This window comes from Lethenteron reissneri, chromosome 11 (assembly GCF_015708825.2).
Source record: "Lethenteron reissneri isolate LAM-NWPU_2019-01 chromosome 11, ASM1570882v1, whole genome shotgun sequence".
NCBI lineage: Eukaryota > Metazoa > Chordata > Hyperoartia > Petromyzontiformes > Petromyzontidae > Lethenteron > Lethenteron reissneri.
The window spans coordinates 5,466,486-5,478,833 of record NC_083789.1 but is presented as its reverse complement, the minus strand read 5'-3'; the positions used below and the strand labels follow the sequence as shown (position 1 = coordinate 5,478,833).

The 12,348-nt window shown below is 43.1% G+C and overlaps 12 non-coding genes across 12 annotated transcripts; all 12 read right to left on the bottom strand.

Annotated features, from left to right (window-relative positions):
- Nucleotides 1-1,187: 1,187 nt before the first annotated feature.
- Nucleotides 1,188-1,260, bottom strand: TRNAT-CGU (transfer RNA threonine (anticodon CGU)). The gene has a single exon. It is a non-coding gene; the product is annotated as a tRNA-Thr (tRNA).
- A 1,313-nt stretch (nucleotides 1,261-2,573) lies between these two features.
- On the bottom strand, nucleotides 2,574-2,646 carry TRNAT-AGU (transfer RNA threonine (anticodon AGU)). Its single transcript has one exon. It is a non-coding gene; the product is annotated as a tRNA-Thr (tRNA).
- A 936-nt stretch (nucleotides 2,647-3,582) lies between these two features.
- TRNAT-UGU (transfer RNA threonine (anticodon UGU)) lies at nucleotides 3,583-3,655 on the bottom strand. Its single transcript has one exon. It is a non-coding gene; the product is annotated as a tRNA-Thr (tRNA).
- Nucleotides 3,656-4,042: 387 nt separating this feature from the next.
- TRNAT-UGU (transfer RNA threonine (anticodon UGU)) lies at nucleotides 4,043-4,115 on the bottom strand. The gene has a single exon. It is a non-coding gene; the product is annotated as a tRNA-Thr (tRNA).
- Nucleotides 4,116-5,339: 1,224 nt separating this feature from the next.
- On the bottom strand, nucleotides 5,340-5,412 carry TRNAT-AGU (transfer RNA threonine (anticodon AGU)). Its single transcript has one exon. It is a non-coding gene; the product is annotated as a tRNA-Thr (tRNA).
- Nucleotides 5,413-7,747: 2,335 nt separating this feature from the next.
- On the bottom strand, nucleotides 7,748-7,820 carry TRNAT-CGU (transfer RNA threonine (anticodon CGU)). Its single transcript has one exon. It is a non-coding gene; the product is annotated as a tRNA-Thr (tRNA).
- Nucleotides 7,821-8,488: 668 nt separating this feature from the next.
- On the bottom strand, nucleotides 8,489-8,561 carry TRNAT-UGU (transfer RNA threonine (anticodon UGU)). The gene has a single exon. It is a non-coding gene; the product is annotated as a tRNA-Thr (tRNA).
- Nucleotides 8,562-9,721: 1,160 nt separating this feature from the next.
- On the bottom strand, nucleotides 9,722-9,794 carry TRNAT-UGU (transfer RNA threonine (anticodon UGU)). The gene has a single exon. It is a non-coding gene; the product is annotated as a tRNA-Thr (tRNA).
- Nucleotides 9,795-10,182: 388 nt separating this feature from the next.
- TRNAT-CGU (transfer RNA threonine (anticodon CGU)) lies at nucleotides 10,183-10,256 on the bottom strand. Its single transcript has one exon. It is a non-coding gene; the product is annotated as a tRNA-Thr (tRNA).
- Nucleotides 10,257-10,560: 304 nt separating this feature from the next.
- On the bottom strand, nucleotides 10,561-10,633 carry TRNAT-UGU (transfer RNA threonine (anticodon UGU)). Its single transcript has one exon. It is a non-coding gene; the product is annotated as a tRNA-Thr (tRNA).
- A 598-nt stretch (nucleotides 10,634-11,231) lies between these two features.
- Nucleotides 11,232-11,304, bottom strand: TRNAT-CGU (transfer RNA threonine (anticodon CGU)). Its single transcript has one exon. It is a non-coding gene; the product is annotated as a tRNA-Thr (tRNA).
- Nucleotides 11,305-12,217: 913 nt separating this feature from the next.
- Nucleotides 12,218-12,290, bottom strand: TRNAT-UGU (transfer RNA threonine (anticodon UGU)). Its single transcript has one exon. It is a non-coding gene; the product is annotated as a tRNA-Thr (tRNA).
- Between the last annotated feature and the right edge of the window lie 58 nt (nucleotides 12,291-12,348).

Genomic DNA, 12,348 nt, shown 5'->3' with positions numbered 1-12,348 from the left:
TCTTTGAGAAAGTTTCAAGAAAGAACCACACTTACACGCCGAAATCCACATTTCAAAATGTTACCAATGCAGGATGCAAACTGACTTAGAATCTCCAGTAAGAACTTAAGGGCCCCCAGGTTAGAAGACCAGCGCTTTCACTGCTGAGCAACAAAGCTATTCCCATATATATGTTAATGTAAGACCCATTCAGTGCTATTTTCCGACGACATTTCACAACAAATATATTTGGATGATATTAATTCAGAAAAATTTCTACATGGGTCCCTGGTGAAATGGAACAATGACTTGGTGCACTCGAAACATGGGCCAACTTTTAAAACCAATAACTTCTATTTTCAATCACAGTCTCAAGAAGGTGTGAAATGAAAGAGGGCCCCAGTGAGAATTGAACTCACGACCCCTGGTTTACGAAGCCAGTTGGCTCCGGTTTTATGCAAACCTCTTGAGGTGAGAACAAATTGAGGAAACATCACAATACCAAAAACCTGGCTCTCTGAGGAACTGGTGACCGATTAAACGACTGTTTTATCGCACACACACTTTACATTAAAAAGTAATTCTAACAAGTAAACTCCTAAGTTAGTTATTGCCCAAAACAATGCCACACCAGTACCAAGTCAGTGCTACCGTGCCCCCTGCAGTTTTTTATTAGCATTGGTGACATCTTAAAAGAACAGCCTCTCGAATGGTCAATATTGCCGAAGTAGGATTTAAAACTACACAGGCCCCAGCGAGAATTGAACTCGCGACCCGTGGTTTACTAGACCAGTGCTCTAACCACTGAGCTATGGCACCACTCATTTACTCACCTCCAAATCCATTATTAAAAAGCGCACAAAACATGTTAATGCAACATGGCACCAATGCCTCAACTGAGAAGTTTATTGCGAATGTGGCCAAAAACGACAAATTGCGTCACACAGCTCCATGTAAACTTGACCATGTTCGCATCTCATGACTTGGGAAGTTTGAATTTAAGCACGTACACATATGACACTTTTAAATAATAACTTTCGAGTGGCAATAATCTAGAAAAAACTTCCACATTACTGCTAAATACTAGGTCCACATTGCATCCCGGTTTCCTTAATAGTGACTCGGTGCTCTTCCCACAGCATAGGCCAATTTTGAAAATCAAGGGCTTTAATGTATCACTCAGTCTCTTTGAAGAATAAGCAAAACGAAGGCCCCAGTGAGAATTGAACTCACGACCCCTGGTTTACGAAACCAGTGCTCTAACCCCTGAGCTATGGAGCCATCTGAGTGTGGAGTGGTATCAACTTCTAAGGGAATAATCTAGATTTGAAGTAATCGTGACTGCAGGGATGCATACTCTTTGGTTCTTTCGGTAAAGTCACGTAGGTCTAAAACAAATTAAACCACGACGTTTCGATCGCAACACAAGCGACACTCATCAGGTGGAACAGATCCAGCAGGGGAACTGATGACAGGAGAAAGAGCTGATGCACCAAAGTTTACATCGGATTTTGAAGGAAGGTCTAACTTATATCCCCAAATAAACGAGCTATACCAAATACGAATTCTGATATGTTAAGGTAGATGCTCCATCGTGACATATAACCTTGGAAAGCTTATATTAATTGCAAACATCGCAAAGCCGAAGTTCCAAAAGTGGAACAAAAATTATTATTCCCCCTGCAGTTCTCAATGTGCCACGGGCGCTCACGACGCAACTGCGTGGCGAACATCCTAAAACACGTGGGAGCTCACATTCGTCAACCTCACCGCACCAGGATGTGATATTTGTAAAACTATTTTACCAGGTAAGGTCCCACTGAGCTTTTTAGCTCTTTTTCAGAAGCGACATGGCTATCACAAATTATAGCTCGACGAAGAGGCTTATCGTCACGTGCAAATGTATAGCAGCCAAATACTCTAAACGTGTGACGTTGATTTTAAATGTGGATGGCAAACCCGGAGTACCCTAAAAAAAGTCCACACGACCACACGCGGAGAGAGACACGCAAACTCCAAACAAACAGGCGTCAGCGTCGGAATCGAGCCCACCACCTCCTGTAAACCAGGCGAGGTACTTATCAAAAGCCATCTGAGCAAAATATCGGATTTTATAACTGATGACTGGGGAAGCTTGTAACAAACACACACCACATCGAACAGAAAGTAAGGCAACGTTTTAAAGAGTACATTTGACTGGCTTTATCCAAGAAATATTGCCTGAGTTTTTCGTGCATGACATTTACACCAAACGCGCTTGGCTCCATGCCCCCGAGTATCATGAAAGTTCGCTGTCACCGACTGAAAGAGCTCCACGTACATTGTTCCGGAGACTCATTTGGATCTTGGTGAACAATAAGAATGTAACTCTCAATCGCTGGTTTCGGGTCTCCATGACTGAACCCGTTTTATGTTCCAAACCGTTCACAATGTAAATTTTGGTGGTTTTATCAACAGACATTGCCCGGTGAGAATCACCATATGCTTCATAACACACTGCAGTTATCAATAGGTGTCAGTAGGTGCTCACAAACTGAAACTGTCACATTCAACTAAATAATGATAATACTGCAGTTTAATGATGCATAAAATATAGGCTCCAGTGAGAATTGAACTCACGACCTCTGGTTTACTAGACCAGTGCTCTAACCACTGAGCTATGGAGCCAGTTAAAGCCCCTGTCACCAAAAGACACACGTGAAATGAAACAGGATTAAAGAAGGCTTGAGCATCAGCACACGTTGCCTGGTTAATTAGATCAATTAATGTTATGGTAACTCAGTTAAGGATTCTGCCCATGAACTTATATTTTACGTTGCCATATGTCTGGTAAAAAAAAAGCCACGTTGGAAAGTGTACAACACATTCGAAAATGAAATCTTTGAGAAAGTTTCAAGAAAGAACCACACTTACACGCCAACACCACATTTCAAAATGTTACCAATGCAGGATGCAAACTGACTTAGAATCTCCAGTAAGAACTTAAGGGCCCCCAGGTTAGAAGACCAGCGCTTTCACTGCTGAGCAACAGAGCTATTCCCATATATATGTTAATGTAAGACCCATTCAGTGCTATTTTCCGACGACATTTCACAACAAATATATTTGGATGATATTAATTCAGAAAAATTTCTACATGGGTCCCTGGTGAAATGGAACAATGACTTGGTGCACTCAAAACATGGGCAACTTTTAAAACCAAAAACTTATATTTTCAATCACAGTCTCAAGAAGGTGTGAAATAAAAGAGGCCCTAGTGAGAATTGAACTCACGACCCCTGGTTTACGAAGCCAGTTGGCTCCGGTTTTATGCAAACCTCTTGAGGTGAGAACAAAATTGAGGAAACATATCACGATACCAAAAACCTGGCTCTCTGAGGAACTCGTGACCGATAAAACAACTATGTTATCGCAAACACACTTTCAAAATAAAAAGTTATTCAAACAAGTAAACTCCTAAGTTAGTTGTTGCCCAAAACAATGCCACACCAGTACCAAGTCAGTGCTACTGTGCCCCCTGCTGTTTTTATTAGCATTGGTGACATCTTAAAAGAACAGATTCTCGAATTGTCAATATTGCTGAAGTAGGATTTAAAACTACACAGGCCCCAGCGAGAATTGAACTCGCGACCCCTGGTTTACAAGACCAGTGCTCTAACCACTGAGCTATGGAGCCACTCATTTACTCACCTCCAAATCCATTATTAATAAGCGCACAAAACATGTTAATGCAACATGGCACCAATGCCTCAACTGAGAAGTTAATTGCGATGTGGCCAAAAACGACAAATTGCGTCACACAGCTCCATGTAAACTTGACCATGTTCGCATCTCATGACTTGGGAAGTTTGAATTTAAGCACGTACACATATGACACTTTTAAATAATAACTTTCGAGTGGCAATAATCCAGAAAAAACTGCCACATTACTGCGAAACACTCGGTCCAATTTGCATCCCGGTTTCCTTAATCGTGACTCGGTGCTCTCCCACAGCAGAGGCCAATTTTGAAAACCAAGGGTTTTAATGTTTCACTCAATATCTTTGAAGAATAAGCAAAACGAAGGCCCCAATGAGAATTGAACTCACGACCCCTGGTTTACAAAACCAGCGCTCTAACCCCTGAGCTATGGAGCCATCTGAATGTGGTGTTGTATCAACTTCTAAGGGAATAATCTAGATGTGAAGTTATCGTGACTGCAGGGATGCATACTCTTTGGTTCTTTCGATTAAGTCACGTAGGTCTAAAAAAAAATTAACCACGACGTTTCGATCGCAACACAAGCGACCGTCATCAGGTGGAACAGATACAGCAGGGGAACTGATGACATAGGAGAAAGAGCTGATGCACCAAAGTTTACATCGGATTTTGAAGGTATGTCTAACTTATATCCCCAAAAAAATGCTCCTTCGTGACATGCAACATTGGAAAGCTTACATTAATTGCAAACATCGCAAAGCCGAAGTTCCAAAAGTGTAACAAAAGTTATTGCGCCCCCTGCAGTTCTCAATGTGCCACGGGCGCTCACGACGCAACTGCGTGGCGAACGTCGTAAAACACGTGGGAGCTCACCAGGATGTGATCTTTTAAAAACTATTTACCAGGTAACGTCCCACTGAGCTTTTTAGCTCTTTTTCAGAAGCGACATGGCTATCACAAATTATAGCTCGACGAAGAGGCTTATCGTCACGTGGAAATGTATAGCAGCCAAATACTCTAAATGTGTAACGTTGATTTTAAATGTGGATGGCAAACCCGGAGTACCCGTAAAAAAATCCACACGACCACGCGGAGAGAGACACGCAAACTCCAAACAATCAGGCGTCAGGGTCGGAATCGAACCCACCACCTCCTGTAAACAAGGCGAGGTCGTTATCAGAAGCCATCTGAGCAAAATATCAGCTTTCATAACTGATGACTGGGGAAGCTTGTAATAAACACACACACACACCACATCGAACAGAAAGTAAGGCAACGTTCTAAAGAGTACACTTGACTGGCTTTATCCAAAAAATATTGCCTTAGTTATTCATGCCCCCGAGTATCATGAAAGTTCGCTGTCACTGACTGAGAGAGCTCCACGTACGTTATGTCGGAGATTCATTTGGATCTTGGTGAACAATAAGCATGTAACTCTCAGTCGCTGGTTTCGGATCTCCATGACTGAAACCGTTTTATGTTCAAAAGCGTTCAGAATGTAAATTTTGGTGGTTTTATCAACAGACATTGCCAGGTGAGTATCACCATATGCTTCATAACACATTGCAGTTATCAATAGGTGTCAGTAGGTGCTCACAAGCTGAAACTGTCACATTCAACTAAATAATGATAATATTGAAGTTTAATGATGCTTAAAATAAAGGCTCCAGTGAGAATTGAACTCACGACCCCTGGTTTACTAGACCAGTGCTCTAACCACTGAGCTATGGAGCCAGTTGAAGGCCATGTCACCAAAAGACACACGTGAAATGAAACAGGATTAAAGAAGGCTTGAGCATCAGCACACGTTGCCTGGTTAATTAGATCAATTAATGTTATGGTAATTCAGTTAAGGATTCTGCCCATGAACTTATATTTTACGTTGCCATATGTCTGCTAAAAAAAGCCATGTTGGAAAGTGTACAACACATTCGAAAATGAAATCTTTGGGAAAGTTTCAAGAAAGAACCACACTTACACGCCGACACCACATTTCAAAATGTTACCAATGCAGGATGCAAACTGACTTAGAATCTCCAGCAAGAACTTAAGGGCCCCCAGGTTACAAGACCAGCGCTTTCACTGCTGAGCAACAGAGCTATTCCCATATATATGTTAATGCAAGACCCATTCAGTGCTATTTTCCGACGACACTTCACAACAAATGTATTTGGATGATATTAATTTAGAAACATTTAAACATGGGTCCCTGGTGAAATGGAACAATGACTTGGTGCACTCGAAACATGGGCCAACTTTTAAAATCAAGAACTTCTATTTTCAATCACAGTCTCAAGAAGGTGTGAAATAAAAGAGGCCCCAGTGAGAATTGAACTCACGACCCCTGGTTTACGAAGCCAGTTGGCTACGTTTTATGCAAACCTCTTGATGTGAGAACAAAATTGAGGAAACATATCACAATACCAAAAACCTGGCTCTCTGAGGAACTGGTGACCGATTAAACGACTGTTTTATCGCACACACACTTTACATTAAAAAGTTATTTAAACAAGTAAACTCCCAAGTTAGTTGTTGCCCAAATCAATGCCACACCTGTACCAAGTCAGTGCTACCGTGCCCCCTGCTGTTTCTTATTAGCATTATTAATGCTTCCCCCTAACCCCTCCCTTTGATGCTGCTAATCCTGCATAATTCACGGGCAAAATATGACTTTAAACCCCCTGTCAAACCTCCTACGCATCTCACAAGTAGTACTAATCGCATATTTGCATTTCTCTAAAATATGCAAAAAAATCCTCTTGATATGCAAATTATTTTGTCAAGGCGCTCTTCCTCCTCCCTCCCAGCTTAAATAGACGCTCCAAGCCTGGGGTGTGTCATTCAGACTCTGTCTACTTGACAGACCTGTTCTCCACCTGAGGACGGCTGCTTGCGTTGTGGCCGGAACGTCGTGAGAATTATTTTATTATGTTTTATTTTTATTATTTTATTATTTCCCTTCTACGTGACTTTACCGAAAGAACCAAGAAGATGAATCCCTGCAGTCACGAAAGCTTTAAGTCTAAATTTAGGCCAGATCTGTCCGTATGTCATTCTGTGACTGTGATTAACGCCCCCAGATTGGTTGAAGTGCGTCACGTGACCGCGAACTCCCCACTTTGAGAAGCAGCAACATCATGGCCACGGAAAGCTGACGGTCCATCCACTCATACACACAGCTCACTCACACTCGCATGCAGCTCAGAGGAGACGGGTGAGTCAGAGTGAGGAAGCTGACGGTCGATCCACTCACACACGGCTCACTCATACACACAGACAATCGCATGCAGCTCAGAGGAGACGGGTGAGTGAGAGTGAGGCAGAGCCGTGCTCCGTCCACTGCTGCCCTGAGGAACCCCCGTGCTCTCCACTGCTGGCTTTAGGAAGAGCTGTGCTCGCTCCGCTGCTGAACTGAGGGAGAGCCGTGCTCTGTCCATTACATTAGTGCTCGACTTTTTTTGGTGCTTAAATCCACTGCTGGATGAATGCCCACCGCACGCTGTGCGAGTGGATCGTAAGGATTTACTTGACCAGTCTGTTGGGGGCCGCCACACGCTGTGGTTGTTCGCCATAGGCGCCCCCCAACAACCTAGTTTGTCAATATTGCCGAAGCAGGATGCAAAACTACAGAGGCCTCAGCGAAAACTGAACTCGCAACCCCTGATTTACAAGACCAGTGCTCTAACCACTGAGCTATGGAGCCAATTCAGTATTAAAAAAGCTCACAAAACCTGTTAATGCAAAATGGCACCAATGCCTCAACTGAAAAGTTAATCGCGATGTGGCTAAAAACGACAAATTGCGTAGCACAGCTTCATGTAAACTTGACCTTAGCAACTCATGACTTGGGAAATTTGAATGTAAACACGTACACATATGACACTTCTAAATAATAACTTTCGGGTGGCAATAATCCAGAAAAAACTGCCACATTACTGTGAAACACTCGGTCCAATTTGCATCCCGGTTTCCTTAATTGTGACCCGGTGCCCTCCCACAGCATAGGACAATTTTGAAAACCAAGGATTTTCATGTTTCACTCAATTTCTTTGAAGAATAAGCAAAACGAAGGCCCCAGTGAGGATTGAACTCACGACCCCTGGTTTACGAAACCAGTGCTCTAACCCCTGAGCTATGGAGCCAGTTATGCAAACCTCTTGAGGTCAGAAAACAATTGAGGAAACATATCACGATACCAAAAACCTGGCTCTCTGGGAAACTGGTGACCGATAAAACAACTATGTTATCGCAAACACACTTTAAAAGTTATTCAAACAAGTAAACTCCTAAGGGATCGTACATAAATGACGTCACGCGATTTTGGACGATTTTTGGCCCTCCCCCCGTCGTCACTCGGCGGCACAAAAAGTCAGACCCCCCCTAAAATATGACGTCACAAAGCTCTGCCCCCCCTCCCCAAAAATAAAACATGCTTCAAATCGCTTTAAACTATTATCATTGTAGTGCGTATTTAATGTGCCGCTGCACGCTGATGTTGTAGAAGAAAACATTTATTAACAAGTTTATTTAATTAGTAGAACGTGTTGTCTATATTTATTTAAAGTTGCGCATTTGTACGTGACGTCACATTTCTCACCCCCTCCCCTCTCGTCACAAATGTCTGACCCCCCCTAGGTGCGTGACGTAATTTACGGACGGCCCCTAAGATAGTAGTTGGCCAAAACAATGCCACACCTGTACCAAGTCAGTGCTACCGTGCCCCCTGCTGTTTCTTATTAGCATTGCTGAAAACTTAAAAGAACAGCATCTCGATTTGTCAATATTGCCGAAGTAGGATGCAAAACTACGCAGGCCCCAGCGAGAATTGAACTCGCGATCCCTGGTTTACAAGACCAGTGCTCTAACCACTGAGCTATGGAGCCACTCCTTATCAACACCTGCAAATACATTATTAAAAAGCTCACAAAACCTGTTAATGCAACATGGCACCAATGCCTCAACTGAGAAGTTAATTGCTATGTGGCCAAAAACGACAAATTGCGTCACACAGCTCCATGTAAACTTGACCATGTTCGAAACTCATGACTTGGGATGTTTGAATTTAAGCATGTACACATATGACACTTCTAAATAATAACTTTCGGATGGCAATAATCCAGAAAAAAACTGCCACATTTCCTGTGAAACACTCGGTCCAATTTGCATGTCGGGGTCCTTTATTGTGACTCGGTGCCCTCCCATAGCAGAGGCCAATTTTGAAAACCAAGGATTTTCATGTTTCACTCATCTCTTTGAATAATAAGCAAAACGAAGGCCCCAGTGAAAACTGAACTCACGACCCCTGGTTTCATGAAACTAGTGCTCGAACCCCTGAGCTATGGAGCCATCTGAGTGCGTAGGTGCATCAATTTCTAAGGGAATGTCTAATATCCCAAAAAGAAATTAGCTTTTCCAAATACGCAAAAACATGGCCCTCTGAAGAACGGGTGAACTATGAAAAAAGTGCTTTAACACATGCCCACATTGGAAAACCAATTTAAATAAAACAAGAAAACTAAGTTACGTGCGTTATAAAACAACGCCACACTTATACCGAACAACGTTGCTGGCGTGCCCCCTGCGGCCATGAATCAGGAGCAGGTGCTCACACTCGTGCTCAGATCTTAAAAGTACGAATGTAGAACTTCTTGAATACCATATGTAGCCGACAACGCTCATCGTAGGTACGGGGGAAGGACAACAAACTAAACACGAAAAGTAGTACAACATTTCAAAATGTTACCAATGCAGGATGTAAACCGACTTAGAATCTCCAGCAAGAACTGAAGGCACGACCTCCAGGTTACAAGACCAGCCCTTTCCTTGCTGAGCAACAGAGCTATTCCCATATATGTCTTAATGCAAGACCCATTCAGTGCAATTTTCCGACGACACTTCACAATAAATGCATTTTGATGATATTAATTTAGAAACATTTCAACATTAATACAACATGCTTGGGCCACCTTGGTCGAACATGGGCCAACTTTAAAAACAAAGAACTTTTGTTTTCAATCAGTCTCAAGAAGGTGTGAAATAAAACAGGCCCCAGTGAGAACTGAACTCGCGACCCCTGGTTTACAAGACCAGTGCTCTAACCACTGAGCTATGGAGCCACTCCTTTGCTACACCTGCAAATCCATTATTAAAAAGCTCACAAAACCTGTTAATGCAACATGGCACTAATGCCTCAACTGAGAAGTTCATTGCTCTGTGGCCAAAAACGACAAATTGCGTCACACAGCTCCATGTAAACTTGACCATGTTCGCATCTCATGACTTGGGAAGTTTGAATTTAAGCATGTACACATATGACACTTCTAAATAATAACTTTCGGGTGGCAATAATCCAGAAAAAACTCCCACATTACTGTGAAATACTAGGTCCAATTTGCACACCGGTTTTATTAATATAGACTCGGTGCTCTCCCACAGCATCGGCCAATTTTGAAAACCAAGGGTTTTAATGTTTCACTCAATCTCTTTGAAAAATAAGCAAAACGCAGGCCCCAGTGAGAATTGAACTCACGACCCCTGGTTTACGAAAACCAATGCTCTAACCCCTGAGCTATGGAGCCAGTTGGCTACAGTTTCATGCAAACCTCTTGAGGTGAGAACACAATTGAGGAAACATATCACAAAACCAAAAACCTGGCTCTCTAAGGAACTGGTGACCGATAAAACGACTGTTTTATCGCACACACACTTTAAAAGTTATTCAAACAAGTAAACTCCTAAGTTAGTTGTTGCCCAAAACAATGCCACACCTGTACCAAGTCAGTGCTACCGTGCCCCCTGCTGTTTCCTATTAGCATTGCTGAAATCTTAAAAGAACAGCCTCTCGATTTGTCAATATGGCCGAAGTAGGATGCAAAACTACACAGGCCCCAGTGAGAATTTAACTCGCGACCCATGGTTTACAAGACCAGTGCTCTAACCACTGAGCTATGGAGCCACTCATTTTCCACACCTGCAAATTCAGTGTTAAAAAGCTCACAAAACCTGTTACTGCAAGATGGCACCAATGCCTCAACTAAGAAGTTTATACAGGTAGGAACAGTTCCACACTGCCCACCAGGGATTATTTTTCTGTCTGTCGTGCATAGCCATGCCGTCGATTTGTATTTGATAGAGCGCTTCGGGCGGGCTCAGCACCACGTGACGTGCTGCCACAAGCAGCTTGCGCCGCGTGACACGGATCGCACGAATGCGCTGTCCAACCAAGTTCCTACCTGCTCACTCTGAAGGAACGTGTTTGCGATGTGGCCAAAAACGACTAATTGCGTAACACAGCTTCATGTAAACTTGACCATGTCAGCGACTCATGACTTGGGAAGTTTGAATTTAAACACGTACACATATGACACTTCTAAATAATAACTTTCGGTTGGCAATAATCCAGAAAAAAACTGCCACATTACTGATAAATACTAGGTCCCCTTTGCATCCCGGTTTCCTCAATAGTGACTCGGTGCTCTCCCACAGCATAGGCCAATTTTGAAAAAAAGGGGTTTAATGTTTCACTCAGTCTCTTTGAAGAATAAGCAAAACGCAGGCCCCAGTGAGAATTGAACTCACGACCCCTGGTTTACGAAACCAGTGCTCTAACCCCTGAGCTATGGAGCCAGTTGGCTACAGTTTCATGCAAACCTCTTGAGGTGAGAACACAATTGAGGAAACATATCACAAAACCAAAAACCTGGCTCTCTAAGGAACTGGTGATCGATAAAACGACTGTTTTATCGCACACACACTTTAAAAGTTATTCAAACAAGTAAACTCCTAAGTTAGTTGTTGCCCAAAACAATGCCACACCTGTACCAAGTCAGTGCTACCGTGCCCCTGCTGTTTCTTATTAGCATCGCTGAAATCTTAAAAAAACAGCCTCTCGATTTGTCAATATGGCCGAAGTACGATGCAAAACTACACAGGCCCCAACAAGAATTTAACTCACGACCCATGGCTTACAAGACCAGTGCCCTAACCACTGAGCTATGGAGCCACTCATTTTCCACACCTGCAAATTCAGTGTTAAAAAGCTCACAAAACCTGTTACTGCAAGATGGCACCAATGCTTCAACTGAGAAGTGTATACAGGTAGGAACAGTTCCACACTGCCCACCAGGGATTATTTGTCTGTCTGTCGTGCATAGCCACGCCCTCGATTTGTATTTGATAGAGCGCTTCGGGCGGGCTCAGCACCACGTGACGTGCTGCCACACGCAGCTTGCGCCGCGTGACACGGATCGCACGAATGCGCTGTCCAACCAAGTTCCTACCTGCCCACTCCGAAGGAACGTGTTTGCGATGTGGCCAAAAACGACTAATTGCGTAACACAGCTTCATGTAAACTTGGCCATGTTAGCGACTCATGACTTGGGAAGTTTGAATTTAAACACGTACACATATGACACTTCTAAATAATAACTTTCGGTTGGCAATAATCCAGAAAAAAACTGCCACATTACAGCATAGGCCAATTTTGAAAAAAAGGGGGTTTAATGTTTCACTCAGTCTCTTTGAAGAATAAGCAAAACGCAGGCCCCAGTGAGAATTGAACTCACGACCCCTGGTTTACAAAACCAGTGCTCTAACCCCTGAGCTATGGAGCCAGTTGGCTACAGTTTCATGCAAACCTCTTGAGGTGAGAACACAATTGAGGAAACATAT